The following is a 22210-nucleotide window of genomic DNA, read 5'->3' as shown; positions in this document are numbered from 1 at the left end:
CATTGCCTTTTGAGGGACAGCTCATCTGGGACAGGTCTCTAGTAATATTTTTCCAAAGCTGCACTTGGGGAGTCAGTTGCTTCCATTTTCTTGATTACAGATGATTGGTAGCCTGAAACACATCAGCACATTCATAGGCTAGGATGGAGGGAAAGAGCATGACATTTTGGCCATGCTGGCATTTATGGGTGGTTGGCCTGTAATTCTGGATCACTGGCAGTTAACAGGGGCAGTGCCACTCAGTTCACAGGCTTTGAATCAGGACCTCACCTGGGTCTGAATAATCAGAGACACAGCAAGAGGCTGTGTAACACCTCTGGAGAAGAGAAGAAGCACTGTGGGTCAGAATGCTGCAAGGTCCAGTGAGCACAGGGGAGCAGGAGCACAGCTCTACAACCCATGCCAACAACCAGGAGTGAAGCAGCAGCCAAGAAAATGAGAATGGATAAGCTGGGTGACAGAAGAGGGAAGAAGAGAGGTTGGTGCCTAAAGGAAACGGATGAGACAGGATAGACTCACCACGCAACAGCAGCAGAGGTAAAACAATTCACAGAAGCAGCAATAAGATAGTTTGTTTACTTGGAAGAGGAGGAAGGTTAGAAAAAACCCAAACTGATGCTACAAGACGTTTGTGAAGCAGATGTAATTGGTGATATATCTTTAACATCAAACAATCTTAAGAAAATGTATGGTGAACCATATGTATAAGATTAAGGATAGGCATATTTTCTGTTAAAAGCAGTGCAATCACCAGAGTTTTGACAAGTTAGGTGGATCATGCCTGGCTCCTGCCTTTGGAGACTTACCTGAATAGTTGGAATTTGCTACTGTCTTACGTTCACTTTGACTTTTTAGAGGGACAGATCATTTCAGATCTGAAGTGGCTGAATTGCTCCTAGAAATGTACACAGACACACCCCCAGCCCCTCCCTTAACTACTGTGGTGATTAGATGTCTCAGTGAAATGCATGAAATTCCTTGGGATAAGCATGACTCCAAGTTTCAGAGACACCATCTATGCCACCAGACATTAAACCAAGTCGTAAGAGGCAGAACTTGGGCAAGGAGCTGGAGCTGCTCCCCATTCTGGCAGACTTGCCTGCCTCCTTTAGCTTTAAGAAGTCTCAAATATTTCCTCTGTTTTGTTTTAAATTATTCTGCTGGTTTATGCAGATTAAAATAAGACAACAGTCTGTCTTCTGAGCCTTGATAACCTGCCGCAGCAGAGTAGAGCTTGCTCATACTGAAACTTTGGAAGAGATTCAGCCATCACAAACGAGCAGCAGAAAAAGAGTCACAGAAAGAGCAAAGGAAAATGCCAAATTTTTCATGCTACCACTAGGTGATTCAATTAAGACAGCTGTCTACTATGATAGATGAAGACTTAAATGTCTCGGTGGTCCCATATTAAAGCTAAGGAAATGCCAGATAAATTTGAGGGAGGCTTATGAAATGGACATAAAGCAGCAAGGGGACTGGCAATGCTGCTGCTTGAAAGCTGAATAATTCATTCTTGGGATGTCAGAAACTACTTCTGCAGCAGAAGACAGAAAAGTGAGAAACCTTGCAGACCTAAAGCAAGTTCGAGTGGGTAGCAGTTCATTATAACCCTTTGCATTTCTCAAGATTTTATAGTAAGTGTAAGGCTTTGAAATTAAAATCCACTGGGAATTATAACCATTGATAATGCTCTAGCATGTAGCCTACAATTCAATAAAGGCTCTCCTTCATAAAAAATGTGTGGTCCAAAGTTTTCTTAAGAAATTCATAATGACACCTTTAAAAAAAAAACACCACTTCATGCAGAAATATCTTGTTCAGGAAGGCTGATATGAATAATGAAAAGAGAAGCACACAATAGCTGTCTGTAAAGAGGGGGGGGGGGGAGGGAAGGATCTCTTACTGTCTGAAATATAGGTGCTTAGTGCTGTCACTTCACCCACCACATTATCCATCTGCTTCCTGTTTGAGAGCACGCAGGAGAATACCCAAAGCAGAAATCCATCTCACTCATTTCTAGGGACTACTGGCATGACATTTCTTTTACCATATCAGCTGAGATATCCAAGGTTTCATGTATATGTTATTCAGCAGCAAGATGCTTCTTTATTCCCAAGGCTTTGAAAGTAGCATAACTGATTGGGACAGCACTGTGTATTTATGTACAGCAGAATAACTGTGTTGGCTCTAGAGCCATCAAGGCTGTAACTCACATAAGGGTTTCTGGCTTACTCCATAAATCGTGAGAACATTGGTTGCATTGTTTATTATTGGTGGGAGAGCTTCAGGAATGCATGTAGCTTAGCACAGCAGCACTGCACACTCACTTGTCCCAGAAGCTGCTTATGCAAAGCCCCAGCAACTGCTGGAAGTACATATTCTATCTGTCAGGCATGTGCACATGGCCAAAAATAGCTAAAAAGAACAAGCACTTCAAGAATTAAGTGAGCATCCAAGCCAGAATCCTGTGTCTAGTCACTACCTGCAGCTTGAAAAAAGCTGTCATTAAACATATAAAAATATTTAAGTTGGGAAATAAAAGTAAACTTGCAGGTTGCAAATGGAGATGGTGGCTACCATACTGACAGTGCTCCAAGAGCCATAACCAGTATCAAAATGGTGTCTTTATTAAAAATCTCCCATCAACATTTTTAATTGGTTAATCACTTTTTCCACATCCTAGGTATATACTCAAGCCGTACCATGTAAGCTCTTCACATTACTTCTCTGGGAAATTTCTTCACCTGCACCTTTTCTTGTAGAATGTTGTGGGTGTCTTGTGTAGATCTTTGATGGGCTGCGAGCACTCTGTACTCTAGTTCACCAGAAACGCCCTCAAACTCACCAGTATTTCACACAAACAACTACCTAATTAGATTGTATCGTTTTCAGGCCTGTACAGCCTTGCTTTAGTGAGTACAGGAGGCTACTGGGTTGTGCTTTAGATATATGCTTGACAACCTGGCATTGCCCTTCCCCTGTGCACACCTCACAGTGAGCAGTGCACCACAAATCCAATCACACCTCGACTTCCACATTTGTCTTCACCTGCCCTTTTGGCTGGCTGCCTTTTTCTCCTTAGTAAGATAAATTGTATTGGTTAAAGGAAACAGAGAAACAGGCCTTTCATCAAAAGGGTGAAGAGGCAGAAGACAGCAAGGAAAGCATCTGTCTGTACCTCCAGAAAACACTCAGACATTTCACAAGGGAGCTTGTACAAACATCTTGTCTTACATGTAGGTAAATCCACCAAACAAGTTTACCTCTCCCCATGGTACAACAGAGTTTAAAGAGGCAGACATTTTTCCTTAAGTCACTTAACTTGGAAAGCAGCTCAACAGATGCAATGGGACTTGACCACAGGAAGCTCCTAGAGACTAAGAACACAAACAGGGCTTCCCCAGTTGCCCCACTGCTTTCTAAATGTTGAGACTGGAAACGTTTAGGGCAGAACAAAGCACCTTCTGCAGCCCAGGGCTGTGTATTCAGCGCTTGAGCACCCCTTCTCTGCTGTTGTCCATCATCAGCCTGTGTTGGGTCAGGATAATGCCAACTGCACAAGTCAGAGAGAAAATGAGAAGCAGAAACTGATGTCACACTCTGCCAAAATGAAAGAATATCAGCCAGACTATGAAGCTAATGATCACTGATGAAGCTTGGCAAAAAGCAAACAACTTGATAACTTGACAGGTTGGCAGAATCTGCCAGTATTTTCTGAAGTCTGAGCCGTGTTCACATGGCTGAAATCATTCCTGCCCAAGTTGTCTCTCACTTAATTAGCCATTTGGCAGGAATGAGGAGTCACTGGAGACTGTGTGATGCAGTCAGAATGTGCAACTCCATCTGTCTAAAAATAGACACAGGCAAGATGAGAGAAGCAGAAAGAGCAAAACAAACTCTTCTCTCTTCCACAGACAGACTCACCTGGGAAGACAGACTGACAATCTGCCAAAGAGAAGCCTTCCATCTAGAGTGTCCACTTAAATCCACAGGCTGTCTTCTGTAGCATATGGGTAATAGTGTTCACCTCTTTAAGCCATAAAAAGATATGTAACACAGTATCTCCATGTCTAAATAAGTGTTTGTCCATGAATACTGAATCAGTAGTTACAGGCAGAAAGGAGATGGTTTTTTACAGTCACACTTCTGCAGTTGCTGTTGTACACAGGCCATTCTGGAAAACATGGAACAAAACTGGTTTTCCCAGATTCAGCTATTCAGTGATTAGGAGCTGTATGTATGGGGAGGGGGAGCAGCATCAAATCACCATTTCTGTCCAGGTCAACTATAGGATTCTGCATAAATTTAAGTCCTTCACCACCATATTAAACTAATATCTAATTGAAGTCAGCACAACATACTCTGTGCAACAAATTCTTGAAGATTAAGAGTAGCTAGTCAAAGTAGAATGAAGTGTTTGGCACACATAGTTGTGACAAGTCAGTTATTACTAATACAAGCCAATATAAGTAAAAAACAAAATCATGAGAGGGCTTTGCACAAAAAAAAAAAAAAAAAGTTAATGTAAAAAATGCCAGGCTACAAATAAGAAACAGTACTCTTATTAAACATAAAATGGGATTAGTGATGCTTGAGCAAGGGAAGGTTTTAGCCCAAAACCTGTTACAAGGAGACAGGGGAGAACATTTATTTTAGACCAAACTAGTCAGGAGGCCTTTATCTTGCTTTCAGTGGAACAACAACATGTTTTCACAGAGTCTAGGTTCATTTATCCTTCCTTGAAATGCAACCATCAAAAAAAAATCACCATTAAAACTTTGATTAGAATCCAAGGCAACACTCTGAACACTGAAAAGCACAATGCCTCTGCTCAAAGCTGGAGAGCTGAGAGCAGCTCACATACACAGCTTCTTAGCAAATACTAGGAAAGCTGGGAATAATGTTGTCCTAAGTTACACCTACTTTTTCTCCACAAACCTCACCCTTAAAAAAACTGAATTTACTTCAAGTCATTTCTTCATCCAAGAAAGAGGCTGCATCCAAAACTCCTCTCTGTGCCCATAATTTTATTTATTTACTACCTGCTTTTGGACTCATGCTCTGACAGCATAAGCCACACAGGCAATACTTGCAGTACATTCCCATTTAGTAAAGCTTCCATGAACACAAACATCACACAGGCACAGATTTCAGACTGGGCACTCAAAACCAATATGACCTATTTAGGAAAAGAAAATAAAAAATAATATTTTCAGCTTTAAATTCCTTAATCTAAGTTCTAAAGAATAAGGTTGCAAGTCTTGATCGAGGTATACCAAGTACAGAAAACCTTTGCACTGTGCCTTTGGTAGTGTCACAACAACCCCTCCAAGAAAAAGACAAAACCCAGCCCTCAAACACTGCCAGACTTTAGAAACTAACAGCTCTCTCTTTCTTATTTCCACAGCTTTAGCTCCTGCAGAGAGGACAGCTAGTTTCTAATCAGGGCCTGTGGCTATGTTTAAAAAAGATATTAGAATTTAGTGATTCACAAGGTCACATGCAAAAATGATTTCCAATATAAAGCAGCCTAGAAGGCTTCTGCAGCCTGTGTTATGACAAAGCTGATGAGAAAAGTTCTTTCCTGGATTTCAGTGTTTAGATAAACAGGCAGAGCATGGAAAGACACAGCAATTATCAGTCCTCTAATGCATACCACAGATATAATTTGTATTTCCATGCACCAAAGTTAAGCTTTTCCAAATTGAATTGCTCTCCACTATATGAATACAGAGAAGTCATCTTCTCAACACATCCCTCCATTTCTAAAGCTGCCAGTACAGCCAGGACTCAGAGAAGCAGCTACACGACTTTGCAAAGCTTTCTCTTCAGCTGCCAGTATATTTGCATTGTCCCTGAGATCAGAAGTGTTCTCTTTTTCTTCATAACTTCCCATCCCTGTTTCAAAACGTGCTGTATCACTTTATTATTCTACATACCCAGGACTGTGAGCGATTTCTACTCATTTAGATGAGAAAGGATGTCTGCCAAACAAGTTTTAAAGAGAGTTCTTCTCTCCTAGGTATATTTTTCTAAAAAAAAAAAAATCTGCAAAAATAATAGTCTGCTTCTGCTGAGAAGGAACTGTAAGAAAATACATATTTCTCTGTTGAACTATTAAAGTTGTATATACAAAATAAGATAGTACTCCTTCTGCCCATTACTCCCCTGATAGGATCACAGATGCTTTGAACTCCTTAGTCAAGTCTAAATAAGTCATCCAGTTATGCAAACTGCTACAGTTGTTCAGTTTCAGCTGAACAAAAGAAATTAAAAGAAAAAAAAAAAGGGAGGAAGCACCTTTACAATTCCAGTTACAGGTGCTGTTGACCTCAGCACACTATCTTACTCATTTCTGTGCTCCACAAGGCAAAAGTCACCATTTCTACACTATTCTTGACAGATCCTGTGGTTCAGATGGTCTCTTCAAGTAAACACATCAGCTTGATCACCTTATTATTTCTCTAAAATTCTTCCTAATATTTTTCTCCAATTATCTTTTTTGTCCTGGCCACCCTGGACATCAAAACGGGTTGGTCCCTGATGTTACAACAGCTTTGTGTGGTTCCTTCCATGTCAGGGTGGTTAGGCTTAGCAAGGGGGAGTTCATTATCGTCGCATTACCCTCATGTCCTCCTTTGTACATTTTTATTTTTAATAAAGAAACTTGAGGGGTTTGCATCTGGTTTTTCAGATGTGGGGAGAAAAAGACTCAAAGGCACCTTGACCACAGACCTGGAAGTTCCTTTGCAGGTACCAGAGAAGAATTTTACTCTTCTCCCTGTACCTGTAGCATCCAGGAGAGCAAGAGGCAAGGCTAGCTCACATCTAGCCAGCAGCCCTGCTCTGAGGATCAGAGATAGAATGCAATCCCTGCCACAGAAGGGATGAACAAAGGTGATCTGAGGTTTCCCTTCCTTTCTATTTTGCAAGCATGCAAAAAAGTAGTATTGTTGAATCAGAGAGAACCAATATTCTCTTGAAGTTTTAAATTTTTTATCCATTTGGAAGTTGAAGGAGTTTAATCCTCATTAAAATGGGCCAGTTCAGGTGGAGCAAGACATGTGACACAAAGCTGTGGATACTGGCACAGTTCTGGAGCTGAGAAGCACTAACCACTGGTCATTGACTCCTAAGGGGCAAGTAGAATCCTGCACCAGGGAGGGAGGAAGAACACTTCCTTCAGAAAGGACAGAAGACAACAGGCATGGGCTGAAGCCAGGAAAAATCTGATTCAATATCAAGAAATCTGTTTCTCTGTGAATTGCTCAAACAGTGTGAAAGGTGCCCCGAGAGGCTGTGGGATCTCCATACCTGGATATGCTCAAAACTCAGCTGGACATAACTGTGAACTACCTAATCTAACATTGAAGTTAGCTCTGCTTTAACATAAGCTAAGATGAGCTAATTACTGATGGTCCCTCCCAAGCTCAATTACTCTATGATTCTGCAGTTCTACCAAAGGAAATCCACTTCCTTAAAGTCACTCCAAGTTTATCTGCAGAGCTGCAACTACATGCCTCACTACAAAAATACAATGAACTGGCAACAAACTAATTGTGTAGAGATAACACGATGCAGGAATGTTTTCAACTAAACTCAATCTAAATTATTCATTTATCTTCTGTCAGCCCTCCCAACAGTCTGTCTTTTTTTTATCTTTTCCCTTCAACAAGGCAGAGGTCATTTAAGAAACCTGTGTTGTTACTATTCTAAAAGCCCAAGCTCTGACTTACCTAAACTTGCCTCATCAGACTCTGATTAACCAAGAAGATGTCTTCTGAACAACTCAAAGGAATTTTAAAAAAAGATGGCTTAATGGTCAGAGATTTCAGTGTATGCATAGTTTCTCCAAAAGTGTTACTGATAATAGTCAACAATTCTGTTTCATTCACTCCCTTGAGAAACTTACGTCAGCAAATTTCTCTCATTATGAGACAACTTCCGAAGGCTAACAAATCTATGTTCAAAATTGGCCACCATTTCTCTTGTTAAAGCTTACCAGAAGTGATACAGACACGCATCATTTATTTGATGGACTTGCCCCTTCCTTCCTCCTTACTGGTGCATTCAGGGCAGGGGGCTTCACTGCCTTTGGGACCAAAAAAAGCAGAAAAGAAACCAGCAGGTCTAGGGAGATTCTCTTCCCCCTCTACTCTGCCCTGGTGAGACCACACCTGGAATACTGCATCCAGTTCTCAACTCCCCAGTTCAAGAGAGACAGAGACCTACTGGAGAGAGTCCAACAATAGGCTACGAGGACGATTAAAGGACTTGAACACCACTCCTATGAAGAAAGGCACAGAGACTTGGGGCTATTTAGTCTTGAGAAGAGAAGGCTGAGAGAGGATCTTATTAATGTCTTTAAACAGTTGAGAGGTGGGTGTCAAGAGGAAGGGCCCAGTCTCTTTTCAGTGGTGCTCTGTGATAGGACAAGCAACGATGGATGTAAGCTAGAACACAGGAAGTTCCACCTCACCATGTGGAGAAAGTTCTTTACTGTGAGGGTCACAGAACACTGAAACAGGCTGCCCAAAGAAGTTGTGAAGTTTCCTTCTCCAGAGACTTTCAAGACACACCTGGATGCTCCTGTGTGGCCTGCCCTAGGTGATCTTGCTCTGGCAGGGGGTTGAACTCAATGATCTCTAGATGTCCCTTCCAACCCCTAACATTCTATGATTCTATAAGACCAGAAGATATTTCCCTTCCTGAGCTTGAGTTACCTTCCACAACCAAAGAAATCCTATAAGTCTCTAATAATAGTTTGGTTTTTTTCATTTCCAGGGAAAGGAGGCGTTCTGCTAAGACAATCCTGCACCTCCCAGGGGAGTCACCATCAGTCAGGTCGCCACAGTGACTTCTTCTCCAGCAGTGTTACCAAAACTCCACATATGTAGGCAGCAGATGCAAATCCAAGGGATACCTTCCTTGGAGAGAGAAACCAAAGTGAAACCTTTCCTCCAGGACTTAGTTTGTACCATCTCTTTAGAGTGTTGAAAATATTCCTTTCCCAATCCCTTTAACACACCCCTTTGCCATTCAAGGTTGAAGGTTACAAACTAACTGCACTGGGAAGTAGCTGTGATGGGAAGAAAGGGCCACTTGGCAGTGCAGCTTCAGGTACAGTAAGGAGAAGGTGTTTTCACCCCACCGTCACATACACTTACTCAGCTGGTGACAACTGGAGAAACACAAAAATAAACTAAAGAGAAAAGTATTTTCAAGTAGTAGGGTTTTTTTAAACTTGCAAAGTTCTTTAAAGCTGGCACTGACATAAATGAGGACCTGTAGCTTTTCAAAAAGCATTCCAGTTGTGCATATAACTAAAACCTTAGGGAACATTTAGAGCACAGAATAAAAAGAATACAATATACAGGAAGCTGTACTAAGGCACAGCTTTCCATTTATGTCAAAACAACAGCACAAAAGACTAACAAAAGATCTACAGAAGGAAGAAGGAAAATAACAGTTGTCTTCATCAAAACTCTACTTAGAAAACTCCAGAAAGTTGCTATGCCTATTAAAATCTGACATAGGAACCAAAACCCTTTAATTTTTGGAAGTAAATATTTCCAGTATAGAAGCAGCAGATTTATGAATGCCAAACTAAGCTACCAGCTGAAAACCAGCTGTGTCTTCCAGACCTACATTCATCTTCTGGCTCTTGACAAGCTCTATAGAGCTCCTTAGATTTAAGGTACAATTTTAATTAAACAATTTCTTCTCCTAAGGTGCACCATCTCCTACTTTCTTGTTTTCAGATACACTTTTCTTTCATCTCAATTTACCATTAATCACAAGTCTAATAAGTTACTGAAATTATCCAAAATAATTTATTTTTTAACATATCATAAAGCTACCAGACATTTGAGAAGAAAAAAGAAGGTATGCAGTTCCACTACAAACCCCTGAAACATTTGGGAATGTTTTGAGAAACAGAAAGTACATGGCCATACATGAAAACAAATGACCATATCCCCTTGGACAGTGAATTTTAGTCATGAGCACAAACATTTTTTACTAGGCTGGCAAAGGGTGACACTGTGGTTGAGAAAATGAGCCCACCAGAAACCCAGAGTACTGAGAAGGACAGTGCAGACACTGTGGCTTGCTCTTCATGCTGTTACTGAGCTTCACACTATCCAGGTTTTATTTATTAACAGTTATTTTGAACTTCCCCATGTAATAGAGGAGTGTAACCAGTCCCCAAAGGGCAACCAAGCAGTTTTCAGGTACTTCAAGGAAACTGGAAACAAGAACAGAGCTCAAGATGAAGCTGTTCTCTAGCTCTATGACTGTAAAATGACAGATGCAATATATTTTTATAATGCAATGCAGTTGCTAATAACTAACTGATTCACTAACTTGCAAAGCTATAAGAAAACAACATCAGAGATGGCATTTTCATTACCAACCTTAACCATGGATTTCCTGACCCTGAGCCTTTTGTTGCATACAGGCTATTCTGCATGGACTTTAATCCTAAAAATTAAATTCAAGTGATTTTTTTTTCTGACCAAAACAGCAGAAGAATGGCTTAGCTACGTGCCTACAGGGTTTTCCAGCCAGGAAGATCAACACTTCTGTTGATGCATAATTAAGCACTGCATAATTTAACAGTTGGTAGCACTGGGAGGGAAGCCCACACACCCCAGTGACTAGGCTGCAGCATCCTTCTTACTGTTTGTATACATAAGCAAGCCATGCCACACAGACCACACCAGCAACGTGGACTGAGGGACACGTGTGGTGACAAGGAAGCTGAGCTGAAAAGTAGACACTGATTCACATCTCTGCCTGAAGTATGGCCGTTGGAAAACTTTTTCCTCCAGTGGATCAGTCAGTCACTCATGAAAGAGACAGGATCTCTGGATGAAACTACTTTGCTTTCTACCAAGCAGACAAATATCCCTTAGAAAAAAGTTGGGCCCTAGTCTAAAATTTGATGGCATAAAGAGGAGGTCTGTATTTTTTTTTTATAAATCCTATCTCTGTTCAAATAATATTCAAATAATAATACAAGAACATCTTGTTCAACAAATTACAGCATTGGAAGAGTAAGGAAAAACAGCCCCCACGCCTGAGTGGGGGAAGGTAAATACACTGCAACTGCCTCCAAATTTTATGGTGTCCCTATAAACATGATGCACAACAGTAATAAAGTCAGACTAATATGATGTGAAAAGGACAGCTACAACAATACAAAGCGGTCAATCACGTACATGGCCTGACAGTTTTGTTACTGCAATGGGTCATTATTACAACAGGACATTTTACCTCACAAGATATTTCAGGAGAAAAAGATGACTACAGGACAAGGTACATTACTAATACAATAATTACATCCCAGAGTTGTTCTTCACCAAAAGGAAAAGACAATAACCTGCCATAAGCCAGAGTGACATCTAAAGCTTTCCTTCTGAATCACAATAAGCCTTTTGACATAACATTACAGGAAGCCTTTTGTTTCTCCTAATTCCCTGTCACAAAACTTGACTCTGCCTAATGAATGCAGAAAATTATACCTGCATTTGCCTGGAAAGAAGAGTTTTTCTGTGATCCTTCTTTAAGACAGTATAATCTTTTGCAAATCTACACAGTTTAAATAATTCATTGCCTGTTTTTTGATCTGTTTATTATTCTCCCAATCTGTTACACACTGTTACTCTTCGTGACAGCACTTTCAAGGTATAAAAACCCCAGAACTTCAGAAGCAGATGAAGAAGAAACTCAGAAGCCACGTGAAGATCCTATGTGTTACTAGATCTCCAAAATCTGGTCAAGTCAGAAAAGTCCAGTCCATTTTCCCTCCCTCTCCTATCATGTGATTTCAAGTTTTCTAAAGTTTTTTTGACTCAAGACACATTATGGGGGGAAAAAAAAAATAAAATTAAAAAAAAAATATGTATATATTCTGACTTGTAACAATCTAATTCTCTGTGTTTTCCCAATTACTTGATTCACTGGATGAAAAAGACTGAAAAGTCTATTTCTCCTGATTTCACAGACATTCTCATGATATAATTTTATCCCAAACCAGAGGACCATGTGTTTATATGTAGCTGCATACCACAACAGGGGAAAAAGTTTTGCAGTCTACTGACAAGCATCCCAAAGCCAACAGCCCAGCCATGCTGAATTAGTGCTGTACATTGCTATACACAAGGGAGCAGGACAGATGGGATGGAGGAAAGGGTAAAAAGGAATAAGTGAGCAGCACTGACATTCATCCTTGAGTCATCTAGTTGAAGTCAATGGAATCATTCCAGAATTAATTTGAGCCTAAGTGTTTACCAATCCCCCAGACAAACAATAACTTCTTCTCTGGAGAAAAGGTACAGACACCTGTATTTTACTGTGACAAAGAGAAACCTGCTACTAGATTCTCAGACATTCTGTGTCCTCTTCTGAAATGGCCAGAACTCCATCTCAGGAAACCAAAGGCAGCAAATAGTCACTGCTTATCTCCTTCTAGAGGGATAATTTCTCAGTGTACATGAGCAGACATTCTCACCCAGTATTTCACATACGAGGTTTTAATTTAATGATATCCTGCATAGGTTCTGAGAAGTTATGGATTCATTAAAAAAATTAAATTTAAAACCCCACATTTTATTAGCATTTTTATAGCCTAGTCTTTAATAGAAAAGGATAGAGCAGCATAAAGACAACATGCCTCTGAAAAAATTACAATGGTTGGTTGAAAAAATTAATGGCTGTTTATAATGGTATGAATGTGAAAGCATATGGAGACTGCACCAGATGAAGCTTATGATTTACCTCTGAATACAGTCTTTTTTGGACACATTCCTGCAAGCCTTTTTGAGTGGACGTAGCTTTCACATGCATAACATCATTTAACTTATTCCATAAGCATCACAGAGGTCACCCTCCTCCTCTAAAAAAAAATCCAAACCACCTCTATGGACTGCAAAACCACAGGGTAGATCTTGACCTGGTGGAACTCTCCTTACTGGGGAATCCTTCAGCAGTTTGGGGTCATATCATTGCCCCTTGCTATGGCAGCAGGACCAGTGCAGCTTGTTCATCTTCATCTCTCTGGGTACAACAGTAGTGACAAGGAGAATGGGGAGGATTGGGGCTAGTAGGCACATGCTGCCCACTTTCTAGAGACTTTGGGGCCTTTTCACTTTGTGCTAATATCCCATAAACTATATGGATGCACAACAGACAATCTTGTCAGTCTCTGCCTCAAACCTCTTCCGAGGACAGCACTGAAGCAGAGCACGTGCGTTCCTCAACACGGACACGAGCAGGGCAATGGGCAGAACGAGAAACCAGTGTGCAGCTGGGAGTGGGCAAACTCAATGCACTGGCCCAACTGTTGGGTGCCTGGGCACGCTTTCCTAGGCTGCATGGCTCAGGGTGGGAAGCTGTAAGTCTGAAATCCAACCCAGACACTCCCCCTGATATCCTAACATAAGCTCATGTTATGAAACTCACATCCAAAACCTAACATAAGCTCATGATTTCCAACATTTGTGTCAAATGTGTTTGTGTTCTCAAAGAATGACAACTGCTTGACTTTTTTAGTCCAACAGGAGTCAATGATGATATTCCTGATGACTTTAAGGGCTGAAATATTCACAAAGTAAAGCAAAACTATGTGGAGTCTGCATTCCAGAAGATTCTTGCTACAACTCCTTGTTGTCCAGCTTAATTGCTTAGATAGGTGACAAACATCAGATTATAGTATATTAGCTCTGCCCTACACAGGGACAAGAATCTTCTGCCCTGTTTGAATAAGAAGGACTGGAAGGTAACAGCCACTTCCTTGGAAACATACAAGATTTCATAGCAGCAGAACATAAAAGTAAACAAAATTGAAAAATATTCCTGTGCTAAGATACTTCTGGATATGAACCAAAAATCCTCCCTTGAATTAAGTATATATTGTTTCAATACTCAGCTATGTCACCATTTATAGCATTAGGAGCTATTACACAATATGGTAACGTTTCAGATTTTCAAAGTCTGTGGAGGATGTTTCTGACTTTTATAAACCATAATGGAATGCGCAGAGATAGCAAGAGTGAATAAATTACATCCTGGTAGATTTGATGTCCACAAATTCCTGGTAGCAAGTCCCATTCCTCCTAAATAAGCCAACAGCTGGATGCAACTATCATCTTACTGATCTCTGCAACAAATATTTCATAATCGGGCTCCAGATCCTACACACAGCTGAAGCCAGAGTCTCCAATGAGGTGCCACAGCTCTGTAAACTCAACGGTGGAGAGAGACCTTGAAAAAACACAAAATAAACTCTGTCTACAAAATGCTTCATTATGCTATGCCTAGTACCCCTAAGTGTACTCTCCCACACGGAAACAAGAATGTGCAGCAATAAATACAATTTAAAAATGATGACAAAATAATCTGTTTTCATGCTTTTAAAAAATCCAGATAAATTGCAAGCAAATTTACCACCTTCAGCCATTCTCTATCTATCTCCCTTCAGTGGAAATCTTCTAATTGCAGTACGTACATCAACTTCCTCCTAAGTTCATTAACAAAATGGCAGACAGCCTCTAACAAACATCAACTGAAGCAACAACACGTATTTTTTAATTAAGTGGTATATTGTAAAGCAAAAGGCTGTTATCACTTCACAAGCATCAAAACAAACTCCTGCAGGGCAAAATTTAGCCTCAGAGTATACGAGATCCCTGCTTTCAAATGGTTTTGTGTTTGTCAGAGTCAGATGAGCCTTCAGTTAATATTCCTTCAGGAAAGCCTCTGTGCTATCCCACAGCATACACTGAAGAACTGTTCTGTGTTTCCCCATCTAACAGGTGCAGAGTTGACTTATTAATCATGGCAGTGAAACATGAACATATATCATAGTTGATTTTATTTTGTGCTCAAAGATGGAAAATTTTCCCAGCCATGAAAGCAACCACTTCAGCACTACTCATGATTTTGTAGCACTGGGCAGCACAATGTTGGTGATTTATTTTAGGTGAACCCTAGGTATATGCTGCTGGTAGAAAGAGAATTAAGAGTGACTCATCTTCCTGTAAAGCTGGTGGAGGAACTCACATTTATTTGGAGCTGCAGCAACTCACTATGAAAAGAATTGCCCACATTAGCTTCTCCAAGGAGCAGTAGGTATTTGTTAACCAGGAAGCATCTGATATGAAACATCACTGCAAGGAAAAGGAGACTGACTTTGTTGCAGTCATCTTATCTTTTTTTCCTACATTAAAGAGATTAAATTTGTTATGCCTAATTTGCAGCCCTTTATCTTGAACAATCGACTCCACAAATAGATGAGGCCAGCAGGCCCATTATTTGGGCTTCTTTGTTCCATGCTGGCAAAGCACAACAGTCATAAAACCAACTTAAGCAGCAATGGCTGCTTTATGCTGCCGAAATGATAAAAATCACCTAGAGCTTATCAGTCAATATCCTCCTCAATTTATTAGAGGGCAATTTATTCCAGTTGGTAACTTGGCTTGCTTCCTACTGCATACCAGCTTCCCCACTTGAAACAATTTTATTCACATGTTGTTGCAAAGTTTATTTCTAATTTTATAATTGTCTGAGAAACTTTAAGAAGTCTTTGTGAGGAAACTGCTGTATTTGAACAAGCTATATTTGTTCAAGATGGTGAATTATCTTAGATTGTGCAAAGCTTTTTAATCTGCACTAATTTTGAACATGACCTTTGGCTTATGCTACAGTCACCATGTTGAAATGTGATATCCCACATGTTGGATCTTATTATGGAAGCTCAGAGGAATGCCACTAATGGGAAAAATCAGTCAATACTCTAAAAAGGCTCCACTTAAATATGCTGGGCTCAAAGGTTTTTGCAAAATCTAACAAGAATAGCTAACACATACTGTTAAAAAACCCTACTTTTCCACTGTTAGTTTATTAATTAACTTCATTATTTCAAATAAATCAATTTTTTTTAATTCTGTATATATATATATAATTTAAAAAACATTAATAAAGGCATATTTCTGCAGTTACTGTCAAAGCCACAAAGCTACATTCATTTATGAACTGCTACTCAAAAATTCAGGAACCCTAAAATACTGGGGAAAAAAAATTTCATTTTCTATTTGTAATGGAAAGAGCAAACATGGAATTTCATTAGGGTTTATACTTACTTAGAAATCTCCACCTCAATCACTTGTGCAAATTAGGATATTTTTCTTATATTAATGAGACACAAATATGTCTTGACACAAATATCATCACAAATATATCAGAGTGTATAAATCCAGTAGCTGTAAAATAATTTCAGCATCATTCTAAAAATTAGTTTGCATTTGAAAGCTCAGAAAACTGCCTTTTATTCCTACTTTTCAGAAAATCATAGACTAGAAATTAATCAGGAGCTATATTCACCAAAAATAGCTGAACAATACACTGACAGCTCTGCTTCTTGCTTCAACATTGCTGGCATATATTGCTGGAAACATATTAACATTTAGCCTGTTGTACAGCCACTATAAATAGGTAAAATAAAACGTGTCATTCTGAATGAATATGACCTTTTTTCCACCACAAACATACAGACATTTTTAAAAATAAGATCAATAAAGCTGGATTCTTTCTCTTCCCTAGCTAAAATTCTAAATCTCAGATACCAAGTGAGCTCAAAATAAACAGAAACAAATCAATATGGGTGCCACCAGAGCACAGCTAACTTCCCTGGAAGGCAGCACAGCTTACACCAGGGAGAGCCCAAGCTGAGGGAGGGAGCAGGGCAAAGCAATCCTGGGAGAAGGCTTGAGCCTCAGCAAGTTGAAAAAGAAATGGATTTACTCTGTTTCACACTTCTTCCCGCCAGAGCTCTGGTGCAAATTAAATCTGCTGTTTGTGAGGTAGTGGGAAAAGATCGAAGCAATTTTGTAGAAGAAATCCCAAAAAACCTCCTTTCAGATATGAATCCCAGACAGATCAATTTAACTTGTTCCTTGCAAATGCAAAGTACAAACTCCTGCCTGACCACTGCTGCAAAATCCACCATTTAATGAAATAAAAACCTCGGAGCACAAATACATACCCTTGGATCCACAAAAGTGGCCTGACAAGCAGGAAAAGTGCCAGGCATATCAGCAGCCAGACACAGCATTACAAAGAGTCTGTTAACATCTCTCCTCACAGCTTCACAGGATATCAGGTCTCTTTATCAGTGGCTGAACAATAGCTTCTCACACCTCGGCTTTTATTGTGCTCCTCTCAGACATGCCTTTCTGCTACATAAGCTTTCAGACAGTTTCTAGATAGAGCTGAATGGCTAAATCACAACAAAGGTTTTAAAACAAGGATAACTGTACAACTTCCTTCTGACTCAGGGGGCTGATGGGATCTCAGGCAAACATGTACACTTTTAGTTACACGAGTGATCTGGTGCTGTTCAAACTGCAGGACTCAGCACAGAGATGCACTGTTTCTCCTGGTGGGCTTTGGAGGTTACCTTCTTGGCAGGTCACAGCCTCTGTTTTGGGGTGACATCATGATTCTCCAAGCAAAGACAGCAAAAGCCTCTTATGTTGCTTCCTCATGTCCAATCATAGTGCAACAGGATCTGTATGAGGGAGCAGCCAGGCCTTTCTCAAATTTTATGCCATGCATCTCTAAAATGGTGGCAGAGATTAGGAATAGCTGTTTTCCACCAAAACAATTGGTCACTCAGTGTGGTGGGTCACTCCAATAACATCCCTTCAACACTGCTCTATATCCTACTACTGCCCAAGCTCCATGTCCTGCATTGATGGCTTTGGAGCATCCAGAGAAAGTCATTAGTAATCTGTCATTTACCAAAGCAGCTCAGAGCATCCCCACAGACATGCCAGCACAGCTTCAACTTCACAGCACGCTGGGTTTTTGGCAGGCAAAACCAGGGCAGTGAGACATAGCAAGCATGTTATTCCCCTCTGCAGTGTCATTCTGCTTTCTAGGGGACTACAAAAACAATCAGGGGAGCTCTTCTCTAGCAGTGTATAAAGAAATAATTTGGCAATGAATGACAAGGCATAACAAGCATGGGTAAGGTAAGAAACACCTTTTGTGAAAAGAAGACTCCAACAGTCAGTAATTATCACCAAGTCCACTGTAAATGGTCTTTGCTGCTTTTTCCTGGTGTTTTCATTTCCAGGTAACCCTCTGTTACATGGTCATTTGAGAGGGGGCTACTATTATGGGGAAAAAATAAACTTTGCTTCCCAGTCATGGGGTTCCGGGGAAGGCTTAGGACTGCTTAGTTTCCTTGGTCCTCCTGAAACAGCCCATTAATGCATTAGTGAAGGAACTGCAGTTGTGTATAAAACGCAGTCATCTTGTCCCAGATTAGCCTCAGTGTGATTTGGACATGGCAACAAGTATCCTTCACAAAAAAACAAGGAACCAAGGAAAGAAGGATGCATGAATGTTAGCGCTGTTCAGGAAGGACTTTGTGGCCCATCCCCTGGACCTGGCCAACACTTTGCCTTCTTTTGTCCCCTCTTCCCTCCCATTTACTGCTTTTTTGAGCAGAGGGATGTTTTCAGAAGGGATTTGAATGAAGGAAGGTGATTGACTACAAGGTTTTGGAAAAGTGTTCCAGCTCAGAAGGTAGTTCCTGGCAAGGCAGGATATGGGGAAAAGACTAAAGGAGGAGTGGAGACCATCACTACTGGCACAAGACATAGGAAATTACATGGGCAAATGGAAAAAGCTGTGATCAAAATGAAGGGCAAGTATGGAAATGTTGATGCCAGTGTTTTGGCTAGAGCATAGCTCAGCTGGGTTAATAACATGGAAAAAGAGAGATGGAATAGCAGGGACAGGAAATGTTTGGATCTCAGTTAAGAAACTTGGTTGAAGAGAGAGAATGTAAATTTAGAAATGTTATTCAGCATGTTGTGACAGTTTGGAGTGCATATTACATCCTGTACTGGTAAACAGAAAAAAGCTCACTTCCACTACCTGTCACTGCATGGCTTTTATCCAAACAGCTGAACTCTTAATATCCCAAACAGCATAGTCACATCCAGTCCATTGGCTGGGACCAGAGCTCCAGAGACCAAAACTAAGGGAGGACTCCTGCTAACATTTTTATAGTACAGACAATCTTGAGGCCTGGCACTGTTAATTTTCCTGCATGACCCAGATGTGAAAAAGGGAGAAAACACTGCAGATTGAGATGATTTTATGATGGACAAGGATGTAATAGAGCTTGAGCAGAGAGATCATGAACGCTGCTGCAAGAACAGCAAACTTGAAAAAAATAGTAAATATATAGGAACACAGCCCAAATTAAGGGCTTGTCTAATCGTCCTTCAGCCTCCTTCCATCATAAAATTTGGAACATTAGGGGCTAAGACTCAACCAAGTCTGATCTTATCTTGTCTGATATTAATAATTATGTCCTCAAAACTGGATGAAAACTCCTGTAGCTGTTAGAAACGTTTTCTTCAAAGCAAGAAAACACTGCACAGTTTCTATGAACAGTGGACTAGTACTTCTGCAGGCTTGACATCAAGTATTCTTCATATTTCACTGTTTCAATGGCATCACCAAGTAACAGACACAGAAATAGGTGAATTCTGCAAACTTTGCATTTTTTGTACTTTTTTCTGTTTCCTTTAAGATCCAGGATTTGATAAGAAAAAATAAAAAATCCTTGTGTTTATCTGCATTTACATTACAAAGACCCTTCAGAGTATAAAAGCATTGCTTTTTTTCTTAACTTAGTCATAGATACCCATCCGGAGTAGAAGAAAAAAAAAAAAAAAAGGGATACCATTCCTTCCCTCTGCTCACATCAATGATGCCTTAATTTCAAAGATTAGTAGAGACTTTGGAAAGGATGTCATGCTAAAACTTAGATGAATCTGTTAAAGGGTCACCCTCAGTATAAAAAAAAGATTTAATTTTTACCAGGGGAGAGAAAAATAAGGACCAATCAATACAGGTGCCTCTGAAAAGGTCTCATCAAACTACTTAATTTGCAATTCAGGCATATATGCATATTAACGATGGTAGTTAATAACACATTCCTGCATCTAGCATAAAATACCTTCAGTTCTTTGTTTCCTAGGGACCAATGGAAAAAAAAACCACAACACACAACTGAATTTGGCTTAAGAAAAGCCTTTAAAAACACTACATACAGTTTATAAACTTAATTGTGCCCAGATGGATTCTACATCATTTTGGACAGTATTAACCACTACTGATCATGTATTAAAAAGGAAGAGGTGTTTATCATTACTAAATCAAGGAGAAAGGAGGTACTTTTCCCTTTAAAAGCTTAGTTCTAAATGAGATTTTAAAAACAAAAACAAGCAGGAATGTGCAGTTTGCTGCCATACCTGACTGTGCTTATGCACGGGTTAAATCAGTATCATGTTTTCAGCCTGCCCTTACAGAAACATCCCTAATCCTGGGTATTGTTGGAATTAGAACATTTGCCTCCATTTCTCCTCCCAGATGTCTTCAACTTTACCTACACAATAATATGCAAATTCACACATTTTGAAAGGAACAGTAAGGTTTTGAAAAAGAACACAAGTGATACTAAAGCAAAAAACAAAGAAACAAACAAACAAACAAACAAAAGGTGGTCTTTACTCAGAGGTGACTTAAGCCTGCTCCTTAACAGCTAGCAGCTCAGGAAGAGCTCTGCCTAGCTGTTTTCCATCTCTGCATTAAAAGGCAGGTTTGCAAGATTCAGGCAAGCAGCAATAAATTCTGCAGTCCCATGGTCAATAGCTCAACTGAATAAAAGACTACCAGGCAATATGTTTCTGCCAATTAATAGGTTTTTAAGAGCTGTTTGTACATAATGCCCCTAGAGCTCACCCAGCATGTGCTTTAATCACCTTAGGAAAGTCTTATTGCAAAAAGCACATCTATGCAGTATGATTTTTTTTCAGCTTTTCCTTCCACAAAGCAAGGGGTTCTGCTGCTGAATACAGTTTGAATACATCTTATACTTCTTACATATTAATGCAGAAGCATTAATTCCACCTTTATTGGGTGATAATGCAGCCAGATCCCTCACCTTGGGTTACCCACATCAAAACAAATGTAAAAAAAAACACCAAAGTCATTTGCACGTTTGTTTCTGAGTGTGTTGCAAAGCCCATAGTTTTCTTTCACTAAGCTCCAGTGGTTGATGACTCAGCTGCAGTTCCCTTCCTCACTGCAGAAGTGAGGGTTGCTGACACTGCTCTGTGTGCCCCGACTGAATTTTCAAGCTTTTTCCCTCTCAGACTGACCCATCACACTTTGTAAGGTTGGTTCCAGGAGCTATTTAAGGTGTTATCAGGTAGTTGACTCTGAGGTACCCACAAACAAGTAGGAAAGAGGACAATACAAAGTCACTTCACTCTATCAACCCCATGTGACACAGTCTCACCAATTTTATGTATTTTGCTACAGAAGCAACTTCAATAACGGGTAAAGCAGTAAGAAAAGGGGAAAGCAGGAGTGAATCCTTCCTTCTGGTAGCAACTTAGAAATCAAGGAAAGGGGAGAAGGGATGGAGATGAAAACAATGTGCATCCATACTGCGCAAGCACAAGACTTTGACAGCAGGGCAGCACAATTTTTTTAAGGCTTCACTCAGCTTATGTTTGTCCCTTTTTGGGGAAACAATTTGCAGCTCAGATGAGTTAAACTCCTTCCCCCTCTCTTCCATCAGACTTTCTCCCTGGAAACGTTTCCCCAGTACCTCTTATCCCATAAACACTCACAGACACAATGCTGTTGGGTACTTAGAAAGGTGAGAATACAGAAATAGTGCTCCACCAAAGCATACCTGCTTCTTTAGTACCTGCATTCTCTACTGACAACACAATGGACAAAGTTTTCAGCGTGTGGGTAACCTTTGCTTTTACCAAATTTCTCTGCAAAATACTAACCTCCTGATAAAAACAAACCAGCTCCTGTGCTGCACACATGCTGGCTGTAGACGTCTTTAAATAACTTGTGATTGATTACTGGATTGAAACACACCACTTCCCACCAAATAAAAAAAAAGCTAAGGCTGTGAGCACAGCCCTTAGTAACACTCAAGGCTGAGTGTTACAGTTAAGCTCTGCTTAGAAAGAAAAGCAGATTAAGATTAACAAAGGATTCAGATAACAGCATAAGCAGTTCTGTAGGAATTTCTGTAACATTAGCCTGTTATTTTTCTGGATTGCAAAGGGGACTTCTTATTGCTGTCCAAAGCCCTGTGCTT

This window comes from Apus apus, chromosome 4, assembly GCF_020740795.1.
Source record: "Apus apus isolate bApuApu2 chromosome 4, bApuApu2.pri.cur, whole genome shotgun sequence".
In the NCBI taxonomy this organism is placed as follows: Eukaryota; Metazoa; Chordata; class Aves; order Apodiformes; family Apodidae; genus Apus; species Apus apus.
The sequence above is the reverse complement of the archived record's forward strand: the minus strand, read 5'-3'. Positions refer to the sequence as shown.